Below are 25300 nucleotides of genomic sequence, written 5' to 3' on the forward strand. Positions count from 1 at the left end.
ATTTAATTCATAAAAAAATGTATTACAATTCAAATGTTTTATGACACATTCGTAATAATATTTCACGCCCGTATTAAAAATTATTTATATAAAAAATTCCAATCGTAAGCAATCGATCAACATCATATAACATTACTCGTATCGCTGGATTTAATTATTGGAAAATAGGATACAATGAACACACGTGACAATAAATCAATTCATAATATATATAAATTATTAATTGCGAGAAATACCAGAGAAATAAATAGGTCTGAGAAATGCACTTGGGTGTATAATTTTCCTTAATAACTGTTCCTTTATATACTGCTAAGATCTTACAATTTTCAATGAATTATATAACAAATACTAGATATGCAACTCTATAACAATAGTCTACCCCGAATTTGACAATTTAATAATTCCTCAAACAACATATTTTTGCAATTGTTTTCTTTGGGCGCGTTGAGAGCAAAATTTTAAGGTAGCGTCATGGCAATACCGTCACGTTTCGGAGTAAGGCGACGATTTTGGTATCTTTGATTCTTGGCAAAGAAGTTTCACTTCTGACACGTGTGATCGGCACACACGCTCTTTTTTATGAATGTCCGTTTTGTATATAATAGAAAAAAAATATGTGACATAAATTATTATACCTACCTATACATTATTATTATATAATTTCAAATCATTAAGCATCTGCTAAGAGCCACTCTATCCAACCTTAAACTCAATGTATCATGAACATACTTCCCAAAATTCGCTAAAAATAACTAAGTACATAGAATACACATGTATTCTAAAAATAGACCAACAAAAGTAATTGTAACAGATTAACCGTAGATTCACGTTAGATGTATAAAAACGTACATAATCTCAAATAGGTAAAGGTATGGTCCATTATATGAGGACAGTTGATGCTGGGATCTCAGAGAGAGCGCACGTGCTGTGCTTTTCATTAAAATCGTGTGTCGTATAGTGATGTGATGTGTTTTGTGTTTTGAGGTAATATTTTAAATAAAGTCATATATCAAATATGTATTAAGGAAAAATGACTAACAAATTTTGTAAACGATTCAATTTTTTTTGAGTTATAAAATTGGTAAAGTCCTTAAATATGGAAATGAACATGATAACATACGAAAAACATCGGAAAAATAAAGTATTTCGTAAATTGACAAAAGTAGTTAATAATAATATAGATAAGTAGAGATGCTTAATTACAAACGAAATAGTATTATCTAGTACAACTCATGATGAAAAATGCTAAAAAAAATGTTTTAAAGTAAGTTCTCTATATGTTTATCGAACGCTTTAAGATCGTATAAACAATTTCTTCGAAGCAGGTGCATATTGAAGATGACATGTTATCGATACATTTGCATTTATAGTCAAGATTCTTAACTATATGCAGAAATCTCGTATAAAATGTAAAAGCGTGAAATTAATATTTATTTAAACAATAAAATGTCTAAAACATTTAAATAGTAGCTCGTGATCAATATTAAAATTATAAAACAGGTAAGTGGTTTAAATTTATTGTTTCTATTAGAAAAATATAGAATTTCTTGATTTGTTTTTATTTCTGTCTACATACTTATATTTCAACTAGCTTTCCACCCGCGGCATCGCCCGCGCTGTCAAAGAAAAACCCGCATAGTTCCCGAGGGATTTCCGGGATAAAACCTATCCTATGTCCTTTCTCGGGTATCAAAATATCTCCATACCAAATTTCATGCAAATTGGTTCAGTAGTTTAGGCGTGATTGAGTAACAGACAGACAGACAGAGTTACTTTCGCATTTATAATATTAGTATGCATTTTGTATTTTACTTGCAAATCTATTTTTTTTTGGTTTCTATAAAGATGTATTTTTTATTGCACGAAAACTTAACGTAAATTAATTGAATAATTTAGCTATAACTAGCTTTCCGCCCGTGGCTTCGGCTGCGTTTTCAACGAAAAACCTGCATAGTTGAAATTCACGAGGGATTTCCGGGATGAAACCTATCCTATGTGTTAAATGTGTTAAGTTACCCTCTATATGTGTGCTAAATTTCATTGTAATCGGTTTTGTAGTATATTTGCGTGAAAGAGTAACAAACATACACACACATATCCATCCTCACAAACTTTCGCGTTTATAATATTAGTAGGATTTCTAGCTCTGTTCGAGATAAAACCTTTTAATGACATGTGTAGCGCGACTTGTAAATAGTTTTTATAAACTCGCTGCTTGAGGAAGCTTATGCGTTTTTACATGTCTTGTTAGAATAAAAAATATATTTATATAATGTTTCCGTTTTCTTCCATACTAATTGGCACTTCCATTACAAAATTAATATCTATACTTCCATAGAAACATCAGCGTTTACTACAGTAATAAGATAAAATAATATAACAAGGTAATGTTCTAGAAACTATTTTAGTATCAATCTTAGTTTATTTGTATTAGTATGAATCTTATTAGAAAAATATCTACAAACAGTTTCTAGAAAAAGTTATACGTAATTCAACTTTGTAATTTTTATATACCTAGTTGTATCATCCGGCTTAGCTCGCTATAAATGACATTTGAAGGGATAAAGAATATTTATTTGAAGTCTCTCTCACACTTCATACTAATATAATTTTAGATCCGAACATTCATAACCACTTTTACTGTGTACACTATTAATATAGAAATTTAGTAATTTTACCCGGTTGGCAAACTTTAAAATTCTTATACTATTCACGAAGTCCAATCCTTGAGTGAATTAATACTAATTTATTTATTAAATACAAAAGAATAATAATATTAGACGTCAGCTCTACAATTATCGATTTAATTTTATCTGTTCAGGTAATATCTACTACTTATATATTTAAAGCTACGAAGGTATGGAACGAAAATAATAGTAATAAAAAGGCAAATTGATTCGTTTATAAAAACCAAGCATGCTTACAACTATTACAAAAATTCGAACCATTCATTCCAATACTTACTACGAATATTAAAAAATGTATATAAAAAGTATTTGCGTCACATTACCACCACACGATTAATAAAAAATACGTTCAAAATTTTATAGCCCAAAAAGTGACATAAAATTTTGACATATTAAAACTTAATTAGTATTTGAGGTTAAAGATGCAGTTTTGAATGACGTGCCACCAGCTGTTTTGCGTTGCGTTGTTTTTATTGTGGATTAACCTTTTCCAATATTTAAATATTATTTATTTCTTAATGTAGAGCTAAATAAAAAACACGAAAAATATTAGTAAAAAAAAATATCGGTTGGACACAATTTTTAATAAGATTTAAGAACTTTAAAATATTGCCTCATCGAATAAAAATGATGTCAAATGCATGATATATTCAAGTATTAGGTATATTTTATGAATTTGCCTCTCAGTACCATCGTAGCTCCGAAACTAATAAGCTCATAAGTATTATGAGTAGATACGTTTCGTCAATAAAAAAATGTTACTCAAATAGACTCGATTTCAATTTACTTTTTATTTACGAAATACAGTCAATTTTATTTTAGCTAGTTCTAAGTTGATTACAGCCAATTTTAGCCAGTACTAGGTTCAAACATACATTTCAAATACTAGCTGCACCTCGCGATTTCCACGATAAATGTGCTATCTAACACTGAAAGAATTTTTCAAATCAGACCAGAAGTTCCTGAGATTAACGCGTTCAAACAAACAAATAAACTCTTCAGCTTTATAATGTTATATGTATATATTATATACATAGTATATATATAAATCTCGTGTCACAATGTTTGTCCTCAATGGACTCCTAAACTACTTAACCGATTATAATAAAATTCGCACACCATGTGCAGTTCGATCTAACTTGAGAGATAGGATAGTTTAAACATGTAGGTACCACGGGCGAAGCCGGGGCGAACCGCTAGTATAGTATAGAAATAGATAATTAATAAACAACCTATTGTACTGTAAAATCACAATAAAGGAAATATCCTTTGTCACCGGTAGTGCAGTTGTCACGTTTATTCCATAAAAGGTAATCAAAGTCATATTTATAGAAAGGCAATATGAATTTTCAATATAAAATTTTTATTAAAAGGTATATTGTTGATATTGACCCTGGTTTCGCTTTTACTATAGGAAATAACTTTACATTAGGAATCGACTTTGTTAGAAAATAATTCTCGGCATTGCAAGTAGAATTATTTCAAAATTTATGAGAAACAATTGAACTATTTATTTAAGATGGAGTGAGTCATATACGTTTACGTGTATATTACTAAAGGTACGTCAATTAATTTGAAATGCTATTTTTCATCTGTGATTTGTGTATTAACAAACGAAATGCTACAAATTACGAACCTTCTAAAGTAATGAGAAAATCAGTGAAAATTAGAAAGAAAAACCATCTATACGTATGTTACAAATGCGAAAGTAACTCTGTGCGTCCGTCTGTCTGTCTATCTTTACGCGTAAACCACTGAACCGATATAAATTAAATTTGGTACAAAGATAGTTGTAGCGCCACGAGAAAAGATACTATGTGGGTTACTTTGTTTACTTTGACTACGCTGGTGAAGCCGCGAGCGAAAAACTAGTTCTCAATATGTCTGGCAGAAGGTTAAAGATATTGGATACCATACATACATAACAGAAGATGTTTTTACTAGTTATATTTATATATATTTTTTCTAAATTGAACATTATTTATTAGTATGGACTTAATATTATAAATGCGAAAGTAACTCTGTCTGTCTGTCTGTTACTCAATCACGCCTTAACTACTGAACCAATTTGCATGAAATTTGATATAGAGATATTTTGATACCCGAGAAAGGACATAGGATAGGTTTTATCCCGGAAATCCCACGGGAACGGGAACTATGCGGGTTTTTCTTTGACTGCGCGGGCGATGCCGCGGGTGGAAAGCTAGTATTTATATATATTTTTTCCAAATTGAACATTATACGACCTCTGTTTTAAGTACAAACTTACATGTTCGTTCACCTATACCAAATAAGCAGCTTGCCCGCGATGGCCGCGCTATTAGAATTTCAAATGTACTAGACCAAATCGTGCGCTAGACTTGCACTTAGACAGGATATCTAGAGATAGTGTAGGATATGGAATTGAAACGTGTTAATGGGGAAGATATTTTGCTAAGTATTTAACTATGTTCTGTAGGTTTCTTCTCTTGTCTTAAGTCTATCCTACTAATATTATAAATGCGAAAGTTTGTGAGGATGTGTATGTGTGTGTTTGTTACTCTTTCATGCAAATACTACTGAACCGATTACAATTAAATTAAGCACACATATAGAGGGTATCTTGGATTAACACATAGGATAGGTTTTATCCCGGAAAACCCACGGGAACAGGAATTATGCAGGTTTTTCTTTGAAAACGCTTGAAAACGCGGGTGAAGCCGCGGGTGGAAAGCTAGTAGTTACATAATTAATAGATCTCTCTATAGAGTTAAGTATTGTATGTTTTGGTTTTAATTCAAAAATCTTATGCGGGCTACTCACATACCTGCAGCAGGGGCAATTTAGAGAACAACTGAAATTGCTCCGACCGCCGCGCCGTGCAATCGAGATTGTTCCAATATTGCCCCTGCGACTGGTACGTGAGTCGGCTTTGTAAAAATGTTTATTAGGTCATATTTTAACTTATATTATAATATATTTTAGACTTATAAGGTTCAAACCATATTTTGAATTTTGTAAATTAATAAATAAAAACAAGTACGAATTATTATTACGATTACGATGTGATATTGTGTATATTAATTGCAGACAATGTCGCGTGCATAAACTAGTTATTTAAAAGTATTCAATAGAAAAATATATTATCTAACAAGCTAGGCGCTCGACTGTACGTCTGTCAACAAAAAATCTATAATCCATTTTAGCTCTTGACTCTTGCACATGATTATTATCCTATTATCTTGACTCTGAATATTGTGTTTTCTGTGACGATACATTTTTTCTAGTTAGATGGTAAAACTTTAAGGCAAAGCGTATCATGCTTAAATAAAACAGTTGAAAAATTTACACATTACTCTCTACAAACATATTCGTCCTGGTACATTGTTAGAAATTTAATGTATTTAAAATGTATTTAATGATATAAAGCCTTATAGCATTCCTCGATAAATGGGCTATCTAACACCGAAAGAATTTTTCAAATCGGACCAGTAGTTCCTGAGAGTAGCGCGTTCAAACAAACAAACTCTTCAGCTTTATAAGTAAGTACAGATTCGTTTGTAAAATTCGTTAGAATGAGGTCTAAACTACCTACAATAAAAACAGAGAAATCATTAATATGTTTGTTTTTCTAATTTTAAATGTTACCTACATTATAATATTTGTTTATTGTTTTTCGACAATGAATTTTAAACAGGTGTAGGTAATAAAATTAAGGTTGCTTTTTAGATATTTTTATTAGAAATAAAATAAGCATGTGATTAATATTAATTTTATCTTTGATTATTATTACAACTATTAAATTATAGGTATAGTATAATAATATTGGCATTTATATGTATGCCTACAAATACCAATATTGTAACAGCTCTATATCATATCATTTACAAACAAAACTAATTGAATATAATATTATAAATTACTAGATTTCCATCGCGGATTCGCCCGCGTTTTCAAAGAAAAACACGCATAGAACCCGTTCCTGTGGAATTTCTGGGATAAAAAATTTTTATGACTTATTCTAGGTCTTTAGCTACCTACATACCAAATTTTATTGTGATCGGTTCAGTACTATTTGCGTGAAAGAGTAACAAACATCCCATCCTCACAAATTTTCGCATTTATAATATTATAGTGGGATAGTGTTAAAAATGGAAATCAAACACTGAATCACAAAGTTTAAATAAACTATGATACATAACATATCCAATTTATTGCCAAACCATAAATAAATCAAATAAACTAATCTATACATATAATAAAATCGTAGGAAAGTCAAAACTGTACATTGAATATTTTTTTAAAAGAATACATATTCCATGATCTATAATCGATATAGAAGCCAAAAATATAGTTTTTAGAATTTTTGTCTGTTTGTCTGTTTGTCTGTTTGTCTGTTTGTCTGTTTGTCTGTATGTTTGTCCGAGCTAATCTCGAAAAGTACTGCATAGATTGACTTCAAATTTTGCATGAATATTACTAACACGTCGAGTGAGGTTTTTTTAAACATATAATCATGCTATCACCTCCGGGGGAGGAGCTGTGAACCTTTACTTTTCTTACGTATTCCGTGTACTACGACCGCGTACAATCTAAAGACTCATGTTTAAATGTTGTTTTTGAGTAAGCCATGCTATTATCTAGCTTTACACTATAAAAACTACGTCATTTACGTAATTTGGGCAGAGAAACTGTTTAATGAATCTTAGTACTATAAAGACAAATTTGATTCAGCGCCATCTATGAGATTTCGTAAAAATCAAATCAATTTACATGTTAACACTACTGAACACAATGTTAAAAATTAATAATTTAAATATAATTATGTTAGTTATTTATTTAACTCTTTAACCCATAATAAATCTTCCCTTCCCTATAAGGTGCGCTTATATTTCCTGTGAATATACTACATTTTTAAAAGTGAGGGTAGATGTATATTATTTTAAGTCAAACTAGACACCATTACAGTTAATCTAATATTGATTGTGTTCATTGGTTACATTTTTAAAAATCTTCGTGTTTTAATAATTCGATCACGAGGCGGGACTCTAATACAAAAAGGTTAGTTCGTTGATAATTATTATTCCTTCATCATTTACATGTTGTTAGTAAAAAATAATATACTTTGACTGTTAATACTTTTGTTCAGTATTTATCTATATGATTATTGCTTGGTAATTAATATATTTTCATGTCGTATACCTAATTATAAACATAAGTGTGATGTGAAACTAGCTGGATTTATTTTTACACACTCACAGTCTTATATTTTGTGTTAATGTTAAAATAGTATTAATAATAGTGTAAATCATAATATTTTTTCAAAGTTAAAAATATTTCCTTTTTTCTGATGGTGTTGCCATCGAATTAAACCGCGCTGTCGTTTCGTTCACAAAAAGTCATGTTATAAGGACCGAATATGTAGCCGCCTCAACTTACGGAAACGAGAGTAACCTGCGTTGTCTGTTAGTTATTGTATAGTCGAATTTAACGTTACATGGAAATTGGAATCTAAATATATGTATACCTACTTATATTAAATCTGTAGAGGTCAATTCTGCACATGAAATATATTTCCTAAATAACTATTATTTTTCATATTCGTGAGCAGAGCAGCAACTCCATTTTTAAGCTTTCGTCGCGTGTGCGTTCTTAATGCGTGTATCTTAATGGTTAAAGCTACACAGAAATCAAGTATGAAAGAAATGTTCTCCATATTATATAAAAATATCTCCCGACATCATAAATGTCTATCTTTTATGGTTGAGCTTAGGAGTTCAAAGCTTTCTGATTATATTTGTCTACTAGCTGTCCCCGCGACTTCTTTCGCGTGGAATAGTGACTATGGGACCTATGACCATGGGCTCAGGGTGGGGCAACAATAAAAAATCATTTTTATTTTCAAGCTCCCACTCCCGCGCCCACTCTCACTCCCACGCCATATGCCACGTTCAGTCCCAATCCCACGCCCACGCCCACTCCCCTTCACAATTAGTACATACCAGATCAAAGTCAGGGTAAGCGCCCCACCCAGCCCCACCGTGGCTACGCCCATGCTGAATTACTACTTAAGATACAATTATTGAGTAAATACCTACTAAAGTCCGGTCGCGAAGCAGAAAGAATTTCGTACAATGACCTCTTTACCTACTGACAGTGGTCACAAACATTTTTGAATGAAGTGCAGTTTACATGAAATATTTGGAGGAGAAAATGTTTTTTACTAATTTATTAAATAAATGTCCTCTATTCATTTACAATACTTATTAGTTAGTTACATTTTAACTTTTTCAATAACAACGATATATTATATAAAAAAAAGTGTGCGTGTACACACATAAGAAGTGAAACTTCTTTATGACCTTATTTTTCAAAAAATAATTTACTATGTAGGTACAATATTACAGAAATACGTTATTCTAACACGCGATTTCGACTTAGGCGGATTTTGATTGGACATAAAGAGTTTGAGGTTTATTCTTATAAATTTTGAATTCACAAAATCATAATTGAACACCTGACACCAATCAAGCAAACACAAACCTTACGCTCTCAGGTTAAAGGTTTACAATCCTTAGGGACGGCGGTCATTGCACCTGTGCGAGCAAGACACATTATTTTTACAAGGGAGTGACAGTGACAGGTTAATGTACGAAATTCTTCCTGCTCCGCGACCGGACTTTACCATAAATAATTAAAAGAATTGTTATTAAAATTTCTTACTAAACTGAGCTAAAAAACTTACGTACCAAATTATTAAAGAAAATCAAGAAATGAAATGCCTAACCTATACCAAATAGTTACTACATAATGTAATTAAAAATTATGATTAGTATATAATATCGAAAATCAAAAAAGAAATGCCTAACTAATTCTACGTACGTGTACGTCTACGTAAAATTTCTTTTAAATTATGTCATATTATTTTATAGGAACCAGGGGGGGGAGAGGAGCAAATTCTATTTCCTTCCTTTCTTAAACGGATGTTTTTAATAATCTATGGTGTAGCCACTGATCAGCTTAATCGATACTCAGTTTTTATCAAATCCAGCAACAAATCCAAATTAGATCTTTCCTGTCTCACGCACGTAACTAAAGGCTGAAGAGAGAGAGAGCACGTAACTAAACCGTTTAGACGAAGAAAAGTGTATAGAAAAAGGAAAAAATAATTTCATAAACTTCCCGACGATCTTTAAAAATAAATTATAACTTTCATTTTTTTCATTCCCACTTTTACCCCTATGTAGGTATAATAAGTGGATGAACCAATTTTGATACACTTTATCTAAGAACCAGCGTCGGAAAATATTCTGCCTAACAAAAAAAACCGCATCTAATTCGGTTTACCTGTTAGCCAGCTACGGTGCCATAGACAGACACACACACACAGAAATACATAGCGGTCAAACACATAACACCAGTCTTTTTGCGTCGGGGGTTAAAAATATAATACGACATAATTTAAAGGACATTTTATGTGGAAAATTTACCTATACACCAGGGTAGATAATTTTTGAAACAAAAAAAAATCGCAGTAGGATGAAACCCATTAGAAAAGGATATGATAAAAATGTAAGGAAAAATAAATTACGGTCAATCGGAGTTCGGGAAGTGGGAGGGGGGGAGCTTTTAAGAGAAAAAAATGGTTTCTCTCGATTTCTCGATAATAATAACACCTGCTAATTTTTTTCTACATATTTTAATTGTACAGACATCACTTTTCCACAATTTTATTATATGTATTGCTTCACAAGCATTGGCAGACGACAAGCGCTTGTCGCCATCCGTCGCGATTTGAACTGAGCGTTCCCAGTTCCCACGGCATGTGTGCGTATGGCAAGCACTGGCGAGCGACAAGCGCGCCGATTCCCATGGCATGTGGTGTGGTGTGGCGCGGTCGGATTTGTGAAGCAAACATGTCGTGGGAATCAGGCTTTAACTTAATTTTTATTCACCCGCATCAGTGCCACCTAAAAAATCTTTATATCGAAATTCGAGCAAAGTTAAGAAAATGAGAAATAAGAGTTCTCAAGGATCGTTAGAGATAAGAGGCTTACTATTGACCGAAAACAACATGTGTTATGCCGAACCTGAAACCGCTTCACAACGAGAATTGCGGCTCACAGCTGACCGCGAACGGCATGTACTATCCTGTGAGACCGAAACCTTCACTGAGAGGGTATAACGTCTCACAGCTGATCGCAAATGGCATATTGTACTATCCCGTGAGACCGAAACCCTCACTGAGAGGGAATTACGTCTCACAGCTGATCACGATCGTCATATTTTATCTCGAGAATCTGAAACTTTTACTCAATATGAAGACCGTTTGACAAATAATAGGGTGCACCATAATATTATTCGATCTCTCGAAGATGAACATGAGCATAAGCAATGACTAGAGTAGGGACGCGAATATTACCATTATTTGAGACAAGAACGATTAATAAGTTTGTTTAATGAAAGATTAAGAATTGAAACTATTGGTCTCTTGAAACGGACGAATAGCGAGAGGCCCGTCTTACTGCAGACAGATTTCGACATAGTCTAAATTACTTAGAGGTAAACATAGAAGATCAATCTACAAATTCGGTGGTGTGGTCCGACAAATATAAAAGTGGGTTTGCTTATAACCTCACAATTGATTACCTACAGATCATCTTCTGTATAGGCGATATTAACGTAGTATGTTCTTTTTGTAATGCTTTAAAGTGGAGTAAGGAGTCGGCTTTCGTTTGAAGATACGCCGGAACCTTTGAAATCACTACTTTTAAGTTTTAGAGGAACATGTGCAATCTAAACAGTTCTTAGACAATATTAGCTCTTATAGTATTGCGTTTTAAATGATCCTTTGGTGCTCAACAATTATCAGATGCTCCTTTCATTCTTACTTTTAAGATACAAGGTCAAGTTTATCATTTGATAGGATCCCTTTTGCCTGAAGGCCAACCTAAGTTTCTTTAAATATATTTTGTATTCGACTACGACGAATAATCGAATACAAGAAATCAATATTTCTCGAATTTAAAACTGAACTCATTTCACAATTTTAGAACATGTTAATTCATCAGGTTAATCCGTATATATGCGTTTTAAATCGACATTAGAAGCTTTTCCTCAAGATGGTGATATTAATATAAAATTGGTATAAATGCCGATAGACGGAAGTCTATCAGCACTCAGGAATTCCCTGAGCGTGTTATAACGCCCAGGCCACAGTATTACAATTTTTCCTACAGTAGGGCGACGAATGTATTTTCGCATAGCAACGGAGGGGAACTCGTGGGGGGTAAAGTGACGCGGGCCACGTACCACAAACATGCTTAGTTTGTGGTACCGAGCGCGAAAGAAAGTCATCGTGTTTTTAGTAAAGTTACTATGTAAACTAACGTAATTTATTACTTAGGTACATATTCTATAATGGTGCGCTCAAACTGTTAATCTACATTTAATTTAGATTATTATTTTAATTACTAAGAAATGTAGAATTTAAATCACATTCATTCATGTTTTTCTCAGATATTCGATGTCTATGATTTTCGATGATTTTAATATTTTCTTATCAGAGTATTCAATTTTAATGTAGTTAAAGTTTATAAGAGACAATTAAGAACATTCAAAAATAAAGTGTCATTTTTTTTTTTAAACGACGAATGACGAAAAACGACCGAATCGCGGACGAAGTCGCGGGCAACAGCTAGTAATATAAATAAAACTTTAAATTTAAAACCACAGAAGCGATGTATCTATCTAATTGGCCATAAACTAATAAATACTGGTCGAGGATTGTAAATCAAGATAATTAATAGATGCGTATATAGGAAAGAAGATGATTGATAAATTAATTGAAATAATCCTTGGTATGTGATTAAGTAATAAATATCAATATGGTCAGGACTGGAAATTGGCAAACCTACGGATTTGTGCCTTTTATACATTATGCTTTTAAATTTAGCGTCAAAATCTATACATATAATAAAATCGTAGGAAAGTCAAAACTGTACATTGAATATTTTTTTAAAAGAATACATATTCCATGATCTATAATCGATATAGAAGCCAAAAATATAGTTTTTAGAATTTTTGTCTGTTTGTCTGTTTGTCTGTTTGTCTGTTTGTCTGTTTGTCTGTATGTTTGTCCGAGCTAATCTCGAAAAGTACTGCATAGATTGACTTCAAATTTTGCATGAATATTACTAACACGTCGAGTGAGGTTTTTTTAAACATATAATCATGCTATCACCTCCGGGGGAGGAGCTGTGAACCTTTACTTTTCTTACGTATTCCGTGTACTACGACCGCGTACAATCTAAAGACTCATGTTTAAATGTTGTTTTTGAGTAAGCCATGCTATTATCTAGCTTTACACTATAAAAACTACGTCATTTACGTAATTTGGGCAGAGAAACTGTTTAATGAATCTTAGTACTATAAAGACAAATTTGATTCAGCGCCATCTATGAGATTTCGTAAAAATCAAATCAATTTACATGTTAACACTACTGAACACAATGTTAAAAATTAATAATTTAAATATAATTATGTTAGTTATTTATTTAACTCTTTAACCCATAATAAATCTTCCCTTCCCTATAAGGTGCGCTTATATTTCCTGTGAATATACTACATTTTTAAAAGTGAGGGTAGATGTATATTATTTTAAGTCAAACTAGACACCATTACAGTTAATCTAATATTGATTGTGTTCATTGGTTACATTTTTAAAAATCTTCGTGTTTTAATAATTCGATCACGAGGCGGGACTCTAATACAAAAAGGTTAGTTCGTTGATAATTATTATTCCTTCATCATTTACATGTTGTTAGTAAAAAATAATATACTTTGACTGTTAATACTTTTGTTCAGTATTTATCTATATGATTATTGCTTGGTAATTAATATATTTTCATGTCGTATACCTAATTATAAACATAAGTGTGATGTGAAACTAGCTGGATTTATTTTTACACACTCACAGTCTTATATTTTGTGTTAATGTTAAAATAGTATTAATAATAGTGTAAATCATAATATTTTTTCAAAGTTAAAAATATTTCCTTTTTTCTGATGGTGTTGCCATCGAATTAAACCGCGCTGTCGTTTCGTTCACAAAAAGTCATGTTATAAGGACCGAATATGTAGCCGCCTCAACTTACGGAAACGAGAGTAACCTGCGTTGTCTGTTAGTTATTGTATAGTCGAATTTAACGTTACATGGAAATTGGAATCTAAATATATGTATACCTACTTATATTAAATCTGTAGAGGTCAATTCTGCACATGAAATATATTTCCTAAATAACTATTATTTTTCATATTCGTGAGCAGAGCAGCAACTCCATTTTTAAGCTTTCGTCGCGTGTGCGTTCTTAATGCGTGTATCTTAATGGTTAAAGCTACACAGAAATCAAGTATGAAAGAAATGTTCTCCATATTATATAAAAATATCTCCCGACATCATAAATGTCTATCTTTTATGGTTGAGCTTAGGAGTTCAAAGCTTTCTGATTATATTTGTCTACTAGCTGTCCCCGCGACTTCTTTCGCGTGGAATAGTGACTATGGGACCTATGACCATGGGCTCAGGGTGGGGCAACAATAAAAAATCATTTTTATTTTCAAGCTCCCACTCCCGCGCCCACTCTCACTCCCACGCCATATGCCACGTTCAGTCCCAATCCCACGCCCACGCCCACTCCCCTTCACAATTAGTACATACCAGATCAAAGTCAGGGTAAGCGCCCCACCCAGCCCCACCGTGGCTACGCCCATGCTGAATTACTACTTAAGATACAATTATTGAGTAAATACCTACTAAAGTCCGGTCGCGAAGCAGAAAGAATTTCGTACAATGACCTCTTTACCTACTGACAGTGGTCACAAACATTTTTGAATGAAGTGCAGTTTACATGAAATATTTGGAGGAGAAAATGTTTTTTACTAATTTATTAAATAAATGTCCTCTATTCATTTACAATACTTATTAGTTAGTTACATTTTAACTTTTTCAATAACAACGATATATTATATAAAAAAAAGTGTGCGTGTACACACATAAGAAGTGAAACTTCTTTATGACCTTATTTTTCAAAAAATAATTTACTATGTAGGTACAATATTACAGAAATACGTTATTCTAACACGCGATTTCGACTTAGGCGGATTTTGATTGGACATAAAGAGTTTGAGGTTTATTCTTATAAATTTTGAATTCACAAAATCATAATTGAACACCTGACACCAATCAAGCAAACACAAACCTTACGCTCTCAGGTTAAAGGTTTACAATCCTTAGGGACGGCGGTCATTGCACCTGTGCGAGCAAGACACATTATTTTTACAAGGGAGTGACAGTGACAGGTTAATGTACGAAATTCTTCCTGCTCCGCGACCGGACTTTACCATAAATAATTAAAAGAATTGTTATTAAAATTTCTTACTAAACTGAGCTAAAAAACTTACGTACCAAATTATTAAAGAAAATCAAGAAATGAAATGCCTAACCTATACCAAATAGTTACTACATAATGTAATTAAAAATTATGATTAGTATATAATATCGAAAATCAAAAAAGAAATGCCTAACTAATTCTACGTACGTGTACGTCTACGTAAAATTTCTTTTAAATTATGTCATATTATTTTATAGGAACCAGGGGGGGGAGAGGAGCAAATTCTATTTCCTTCCTTTCTTAAACGGATGTTTTTAATAATCTATGGTGTAGCCACTGATCAGCTTAATCGATACTCAGTTTTTATCAAATCCAGCAACAAATCCAAATTAGATCTTTCCTGTCTCACGCACGTAACTAAAGGCTGAAGAGAGAGAGAGCACGTAACTAAACCGTTTAGACGAAGAAAAGTGTATAGAAAAAGGAAAAAATAATTTCATAAACTTCCCGACGATCTTTAAAAATAAATTATAACTTTCATTTTTTTCATTCCCACTTTTACCCCTATGTAGGTATAATAAGTGGATGAACCAATTTTGATACACTTTATCTAAGAACCAGCGTCGGAAAATATTCTGCCTAACAAAAAAAACCGCATCTAATTCGGTTTACCTGTTAGCCAGCTACGGTGCCATAGACAGACACACACACACAGAAATACATAGCGGTCAAACACATAACACCAGTCTTTTTGCGTCGGGGGTTAAAAATATAATACGACATAATTTAAAGGACATTTTATGTGGAAAATTTACCTATACACCAGGGTAGATAATTTTTGAAACAAAAAAAAATCGCAGTAGGATGAAACCCATTAGAAAAGGATATGATAAAAATGTAAGGAAAAATAAATTACGGTCAATCGGAGTTCGGGAAGTGGGAGGGGGGGAGCTTTTAAGAGAAAAAAATGGTTTCTCTCGATTTCTCGATAATAATAACACCTGCTAATTTTTTTCTACATATTTTAATTGTACAGACATCACTTTTCCACAATTTTATTATATGTATTGCTTCACAAGCATTGGCAGACGACAAGCGCTTGTCGCCATCCGTCGCGATTTGAACTGAGCGTTCCCAGTTCCCACGGCATGTGTGCGTATGGCAAGCACTGGCGAGCGACAAGCGCGCCGATTCCCATGGCATGTGGTGTGGTGTGGCGCGGTCGGATTTGTGAAGCAAACATGTCGTGGGAATCAGGCTTTAACTTAATTTTTATTCACCCGCATCAGTGCCACCTAAAAAATCTTTATATCGAAATTCGAGCAAAGTTAAGAAAATGAGAAATAAGAGTTCTCAAGGATCGTTAGAGATAAGAGGCTTACTATTGACCGAAAACAACATGTGTTATGCCGAACCTGAAACCGCTTCACAACGAGAATTGCGGCTCACAGCTGACCGCGAACGGCATGTACTATCCTGTGAGACCGAAACCTTCACTGAGAGGGTATAACGTCTCACAGCTGATCGCAAATGGCATATTGTACTATCCCGTGAGACCGAAACCCTCACTGAGAGGGAATTACGTCTCACAGCTGATCACGATCGTCATATTTTATCTCGAGAATCTGAAACTTTTACTCAATATGAAGACCGTTTGACAAATAATAGGGTGCACCATAATATTATTCGATCTCTCGAAGATGAACATGAGCATAAGCAATGACTAGAGTAGGGACGCGAATATTACCATTATTTGAGACAAGAACGATTAATAAGTTTGTTTAATGAAAGATTAAGAATTGAAACTATTGGTCTCTTGAAACGGACGAATAGCGAGAGGCCCGTCTTACTGCAGACAGATTTCGACATAGTCTAAATTACTTAGAGGTAAACATAGAAGATCAATCTACAAATTCGGTGGTGTGGTCCGACAAATATAAAAGTGGGTTTGCTTATAACCTCACAATTGATTACCTACAGATCATCTTCTGTATAGGCGATATTAACGTAGTATGTTCTTTTTGTAATGCTTTAAAGTGGAGTAAGGAGTCGGCTTTCGTTTGAAGATACGCCGGAACCTTTGAAATCACTACTTTTAAGTTTTAGAGGAACATGTGCAATCTAAACAGTTCTTAGACAATATTAGCTCTTATAGTATTGCGTTTTAAATGATCCTTTGGTGCTCAACAATTATCAGATGCTCCTTTCATTCTTACTTTTAAGATACAAGGTCAAGTTTATCATTTGATAGGATCCCTTTTGCCTGAAGGCCAACCTAAGTTTCTTTAAATATATTTTGTATTCGACTACGACGAATAATCGAATACAAGAAATCAATATTTCTCGAATTTAAAACTGAACTCATTTCACAATTTTAGAACATGTTAATTCATCAGGTTAATCCGTATATATGCGTTTTAAATCGACATTAGAAGCTTTTCCTCAAGATGGTGATATTAATATAAAATTGGTATAAATGCCGATAGACGGAAGTCTATCAGCACTCAGGAATTCCCTGAGCGTGTTATAACGCCCAGGCCACAGTATTACAATTTTTCCTACAGTAGGGCGACGAATGTATTTTCGCATAGCAACGGAGGGGAACTCGTGGGGGGTAAAGTGACGCGGGCCACGTACCACAAACATGCTTAGTTTGTGGTACCGAGCGCGAAAGAAAGTCATCGTGTTTTTAGTAAAGTTACTATGTAAACTAACGTAATTTATTACTTAGGTACATATTCTATAATGGTGCGCTCAAACTGTTAATCTACATTTAATTTAGATTATTATTTTAATTACTAAGAAATGTAGAATTTAAATCACATTCATTCATGTTTTTCTCAGATATTCGATGTCTATGATTTTCGATGATTTTAATATTTTCTTATCAGAGTATTCAATTTTAATGTAGTTAAAGTTTATAAGAGACAATTAAGAACATTCAAAAATAAAGTGTCATTTTTTTTTTTAAACGACGAATGACGAAAAACGACCGAATCGCGGACGAAGTCGCGGGCAACAGCTAGTCAGTATCTAAAAGTGCACTATATTGGGAGAATCACTTTAAGGATTGTTCAGTTTGTATAAGTAGGTCATGTAAATGGTAATAAATATTAAAAAACAAAATGTTGTGTGGTTTTATGAAACCACGGTAAAAGTGAAACTTTCCGAACACTGCTTTATACCTACTCGGCAGCCGACCGTCACGCGACATGCGCTACACAGACCAAAAAGTTTGAGACGATGTAATAAAAGTTTCACTTTAAAAAAAAACTCGGCAAGTAAATGTTAAACAAATTCTACTGAACTTTAAGGCATAATAATGGCTGCAAATTGTTTTTTATTGAAAATCAGAAATGAATGACTACTGCTTTCAGTATAACAAAATATAACATTTCAAAACTCAGATTTTAATCAAATGAACGTTTGAAAATTCGGCTTTTAATTAAATGCAGCAGCAGCAGCTTTGATATACCTAGAGACAATTTTAATAGGTAGGTACTATCTTCTGTTTTGTTTCTGAGAAAATAGGTCACATAAAAGTAAATACCTACCTAGTTACAACATGCCAAAATCAAACACAACATACCAATCAGGCTTCGCCCGCGCAGTCAAAGAAAAACCCGCATAGTTCCCGTTCCCGTGGGATTTCCGGGATGCGTCATTTTCCCGGGATAAAAAGTAGCCTATGTCCTTTCTCGGGTATCAAAATATCTCTATACCAAATTTCATGCAAATTGGTACAAATATCATATTATAAACAAATTCAATGTATTTATATACGCAAAAAATCTAACAGTTCACATTTTTTGTTCCAATAATCCGTTTAAACCTTTTTGTACACTTAAGTGAGGATTAACGGCACGGCAGTTTATTTTTTGCGAAGTGACCAATTAGAAAATGTTCTCATACCATTTTTACCGACTTGGAAAAAGATGTTTATATTAGTTAATTTATTTTATATATACGTATGCTATGAGTAATGTGTAGATTGTAGAAAATTGCTAGGAGGTACATTTATTTCTAAATATAAAGAAAATATTTATAACATTAGTATTAAAAGTTAAAAGTTAAAACCATACTAAATACGAATGTTGTAAATATTTACAAAATCATCTCTGATTTAATGGTAATAAATAGGACAAAATTAAGTTGGGATTTTATGAACAAACTGAAGTATTCTAATTTTAGATTAGAATTTAATACCACAAGACCAACCACCACATTTAAGACAAAAAAAAGTACCTTATGTATATTATGTCTCAACTGTTAATCGAATAAATACCCTCGTATTATGTATGCTCTAACCACTGTACCAAGAAAGTAAATAAAAACGTCACAATAACGTTTACAAAAGAAAAAAAATACAATAAAAACGCAAGCAAACCAGCACGTTACAACACTGCATATTATAAAACTACCTTATCGCTGCAATCTTAACTAAATTAAACTAATGACTGCCTAGTTGTTTTTATCATATCTATTCAAACAAATATCAATCAAGTTATTAAAATGATACGATCTGAGCTAGACTTATCTAGGAATATAGTAATTTGGATTAATTACAGTAATCTATTGAACTGAGTTAGAGGAACTGATTTGATTGTAATTATATATTGGTTTAATTCAATAGCAATTTATATTTAAACTAGCTGATTTCCGGGGCTTTGTCCGCGTTAAATTATAATTTTACGGAATACATGCTAAATGCAAAAAAATGCTTCAATTTTCACTACCTTCAGGCGCTAGTATACGTTTTGTCTAGGCTGATCTTAATGTTTCGCAAATCATAAAATTTTAATTTAGTGTTTTCACCTCAAACGCATTCATTTTAATAAAATAATTGGTATAATTATTCATATTATTTGTACAGAAACATAAATATTTAAAGAAATACAGACTTCACCGCCGTGTTGACATTTTTAAGCTATTGCATAGCTTTTGTCTCAGACTTTGAGTGCGGCGACCGAATGTAAGTAGGGGAGGCCAAGAGGGGATTTTGGGATTTACTCGAGCGCGTCAGATTACTATAAGGGACGGTACCTTAGCTATTCATTAGTACCTCTAGTCAATATGAGCAGTTATGGTTGGTGGGTGCGCTCAGGGGCCCCGCTGGAAAATTTGAATAATCCATAATTCCCTAAGGTTGAGCTCGAATCGTCAGATTAGCGATATATTAATCTGACGCGCTCGAATAATATTACTTTAATTTTTTACCCTTTCTTCATAGCGATTAAATCGCCACTTAAATCGTCAGATTAACGTATACTTTTTTTCAGTGACGTCCTGGAGCATGCAAAATATCAATATCTAACGCGCTTGAGTATTTCCAAGCCAATTTTTTTCTTTTTTAAATTAAAAAAAATCAAAAAACCCTTCCCCACCGCTAAAAGTGAAAACATTATAGGACCTTTTTTTCTCGCTATGGTCTAATCTACCAATTCTAATAGGTTCCCGTGACGCTCGAGTAAATCCACATTTAGCATCCTGGGCTCCCCTACTATAAAAATTCCGTAACGAAAAAACCTAACACCCCCCACTCCAACCGGCAAAGCGATGCGATGCTATGCAATAGCTTTACCGCGACAGTCCTCGAGTGCCACACGTATTTTTTTTCCAGAAGGCAAAATTAAAATGTAAATTTTACATACCCAGACACACTCGTATTATTACACTTCAACACAAAGTTATAGTTTCATATAACAAGAAAAAAGACGACAAACTCAATTATATTTTAATTTGACGCTTTTCAAAGGCTTCCAAATAACGAATATGAATGAATATCCAAAATATACTCATGTACTTCATTTACATCATACGAGACTGAATAAAGTACATTTTATGGATGCAGTTGCAATTTTAATGAAATAAAATTTAATGACAAAAATTCTCGACACCCTTGGCATTTTCGAATACGTTATTATACAATAGGTGTCTATATTTCGAGAACTTTATTTGTCTTGTCAACTTGAGTTAAAAGTCGATTGTTTTTGGTGTAATAACAAATTGAGTCTACGCTATTATTCTATCAATACAACGAAGTATTGCGCTGTCTGTCTGTCGGTCTTCCGCTAAGATGGTATAATAATAAAAACTACGCAACATATTTTGATACGGGTTTTTTAATAGATAAAGTGGTTCTCAAGGAGTTTGTTCACTGTAAAATTTTTGAAAAAAAAAGCAAGAAAAGGTGCGGTCAGAAAGCTAGTATTTCTATAATGACAATTTTATTCCTAATACGATATTCTGAAATCTGAAAAACAACATGTAAAACATGCTTCGTAATTGTTAGAGAACCATTTAAAAACTCATAGAATATTATCTGCTAATATACCCAATCGACCAAACAATTAATCTCTATTAAAAACCATTAAAACAACTTAAAATCCGCAATCAAAATAGAAGTATATTAATGATATTTTTCTTACATATTATTCAAGCTTATCAAGTTTACAGATCTTTGAAATAAATAGCTTTCAACAAGTGACTTTTAAATAAGTGTATGTTGTAATTAATCGTCTTGATATCTCATATATTTTAATCGGAATTAACGGTTGCGAATGATATTCAGATTTTTTATGTCTTTATCCACTTAAAATGTCTTTATCAAGTGCAAGGATCTTTTGGTATTTCTATATTATGGTAATTCAATAGAAGTCATCTATTTCCTTAATTTTTAAATCAGAAAAGTGAAAAAAAACTTAATTCATATCCAGATACTAAAATTCTAATACTAACACAATTCAATATCTGCAACAGGTTTTATGAAATGAATAGCTCAAAACCTAAATCAGATATTGCACAAATACAGATTCACATAAAACAATGTTTGTATACATTACAAAAGTACTGAAAATCCATCATTTCCATCGTTACACTATATCTTTATTAATAAACCACTGTTTTAAAGAAAATTTCAGGAATGCGCTTACAAAATATTATGCATAACCTAAAAATTTTTATCCCACTTCACCCTGGTTCTTTCAATTATTATTAAGATGAATCTAACGATGTATCTCAACTTATTATCAATCAAGTTATGTAGGTTCATTGCTAAAAATTACAAAAAAGACGTGTGGCACTCGGGGACTGCCGCGGTAAAGCTATTGCATGCTATGCCTTCAAGCCTCACCTCCGTGCCCGTCGGAGTGGAGAGCGTGAGGTTTTTTCGTTACGGAATTTCTGGATTCGGTCCCCGCGCTCAAGGCCCGCGATAGAAGCCATGCAATAGCTTAATAAACTTAATTACAAAATACCTTTTAACTCAACTTGTGCATATACTCCATCATTGCTACTATCTACTTTTTCCTTAACTAAAAGTTAAAACACAGCGATCTCGTCGCATTACTAACCCAAAAATCTAGTGCAAATTTAACTCCAGTCTACACATTTAGCATTTGTGTAAACAGGTCATTTCCCAGTTTCTATAAGCGAGCGATCATAACCCGACCATTATTAGAGCTTTGAGCTTTCACTCGCGCCCAATACATTTACGACCAACTGACAAATTATTTTGACGTATTCCAACCACCCGTGGTTATGAAAACATTTTATTACGTGTTTGGCAAGTACATGTAACAAAACGAGTTTAGGTTCGATTGAATTTTTATTCTTTAGCGTTTATTTTTAAAAGCTTCGAGGGACAATTTGGGATAATGCACTGCTGGAGCTCATGGTTTCACTGATATTACTGCAAGGTGCCCAAATAGTAGCCTAAAATATGCTAATCTAAGCTATTTTCTATCTCTGTACCAAATTTAATATTGATCTGTTTTGGCGTGGTTGAGGGAAAGCATGCATACATCTATGCAAGCATCCAGATATTTGTATTTAGAAAATAATATGAATAATTTTACATTGTTAATCTAGATTTAAACAATATTATTTGGATTTAGTAACAATTAAAACATACATAATTATTTAATATTGCTTAATAAAACAATCTACCGTTTTATACTTGAAAGAATAAATAATAATCAACCCATCCTCACAAACTTTCTCGTTCATAATTGTAGTGACTGACAGCATATCATTTGGAAAATTCTTAAAAAAGTACATACGAATAATTATTATGAATAAATTTTAAACAAGTACAGTAGCTTTCGAGTTAATCTTTATTATTCCTGTGCATTTCTTTTACCACTTTCCTACGTATAAATAAGGTTTGGCGAACACTGGAATTGAAGTTAAAATTTATATTAATTTGAATGTAAAAGTTTTGATGTTTGGTTGGATATATCTATGAGTGTTTGTTAATCTATCACGCTAATGAACAAATTTTGATGAAACTTAGCAGTGCTGTATTTTATGTGTAAAAACCGATTTTTGTACAAACTTATTACTTTTTATAAAATCTATGTTTTGTACTATGGAGCATTAAAAAATACATGAATTAAAATTATAACTTAAAAAGAAACACATAGATAGGTACTAGCTTTAAAGTGGCTAAAGCCTAGCGGAGTCACGATGAACTACCATTTATAAAATAAATATTTTATATTTGCAGAACTAATTTTCAAGTACGTTATTTATTTATTTTATTTGTGTTCATAATGTTAAATGAATGATTAAATAGTCAGTATTTAATAGATATATTGAAATATGTCCAGTTGTAATCTATGTTATACAAATATTTTACCAACGACCAGCAAAAGACATTTTGTGTGACAGAGTTAATAATATCCAAATCTATACTTTAAATATGTTATTTCAATATGTAATAAAAGTTCTATAAAATAGTTATAAAACCCCTTTTTTTTACCTAATACAAATATAGAAACACACTATAGTCCTCCTAATATTTCTCCTGGAATATCTCATTTTATTATGCAAGTAATTAGTAAGGAATATTGCACGCCTCATAAGCGAAGCGTTGAGGTGGGTACTACTGTCACTTCGCGCAAAACATCTGATTTTTCAAACTTAAAATGTCTTTATGTATCATACATTGCACTTGTAAGATAATACATACACACACATATTAAGAAAAAACACTATTTTTAACGTTCATGATATTTTTGATGTCATTTTTGTTATTTAAACTAGTTAAAAAACAGTTTAAAAAAGTTCTGTCTTGGACGTCCGTGTGTCTGTATGTGCGGATCCTTTTTCTTGTTAACACGATAGCGACCGAAATACTTTACTAATCGAGTCTTTTTTTTTCTCTTACGCTTGAGTATGCTCAGGAATAGAACCCTTTCATTTTTCAGGGTCTGATTCGATGTGGTTTAATTGTTATTAAATAAACAAAAATAATAATTAATAAATATTTAATAAAAAAAAATTATGAGTCGTGAACTTTTGGATTTTCCAAATTATATTAAAACTGCTTTCCTAATCCAATATAAAAAATACATACAATATATAAGATTTCCGATCAACAACCAACTGAACGACGACCCTTACAAGATAATACTCCACCTCTGTTTTCCGCAATAATAAAGGATTACATCTCCTGATATGTTGAACCTTATTTCAAATTAAATAGAGTTTATTTTCTTTTAACATCTGCAGCCGGTTACACTAGCAGTTAAGGCGAAGCAAGTTTTTACTATATGTATTACGGGTTCGATTCTCGGCATTTAACGAGACACCGAGATAATTAAGAGCTAATGAATGTGTTGCCATATAAAAAATAACTTAATTAAGGGTTCATTGATGTTGAAAACTGTAAACGTGGGAATAGTTTGTGACGTAAGCGCGGTTAAGCAATATTACGCAGGGTCAGGTTTTGGATGGGTCATTTGATGAAAATCTCATGTTGATCTCTCTCGAGTTGATGACAGTTGATGGAAAATTACATAAATCGATATTATACACCTGTTTAAGGCTGCTGCTTTTTGGGACAGATTAACCCTTAAATTGATTTCGTCAGTTTTAAAGGACATAGTATTTACACACATGCTGGCGCTGTTATAGCAGACCTAAGCTTTGCTAATCGGTATATTGGGAAGGTACTAGCTATGTCCTTCGCGTACATGTAGGTTTTTTTACCAAAGCGAAGTACAGTCGCGAATGGTGACCATTTGAAAATTGCAAAAAACGGATCTCTTGACTCTCCCGATAAAATTGATAATAACTGTAAGTATTTTGGCTATTTTGCTTATAATGTTATATTATTAGTTAGAATACGATTGTAAGTATAGTATTTTGACATAATTTTTACATATTTTACAATATTTGGAATACAAATCTTAGTGTATATACGATGTCCCATAAAACGGACGTTGACAACTTGGAGTA

At 32.6% G+C, this 25300-nt stretch overlaps 1 protein-coding gene and 1 long non-coding RNA gene across 3 annotated transcripts in view; one reads left to right on the forward strand and one right to left on the reverse strand.

The window, feature by feature from the left end:
* The window catches only part of LOC149478303 (uncharacterized), a 242386-nt gene that overhangs the window by 160463 nt on the left and 56623 nt on the right, over nucleotides 1-25300 (reverse strand). The window lies entirely within an intron of this gene.
* LOC149478308 (protein Wnt-7b-like) overlaps nucleotides 892-25300 on the forward strand; it is a 91650-nt gene continuing 67241 nt past the window's right edge. For both annotated transcript variants that reach the window (XM_089709543.1, XM_089709544.1), the window contains exon 1: nucleotides 892-984. The gene's annotated coding sequence lies outside the window, so the exon portion shown is untranslated. The remainder of the gene's footprint in view (nucleotides 985-25300) is intronic.

Source organism: Colias philodice, chromosome 22 (assembly GCF_061535455.1).
Source record: "Colias philodice isolate Cphi_HAF_F1 chromosome 22, ilColPhil1 Martin Lab GWU primary, whole genome shotgun sequence".
Lineage (NCBI taxonomy): Eukaryota > Metazoa > Arthropoda > Insecta > Lepidoptera > Pieridae > Colias > Colias philodice.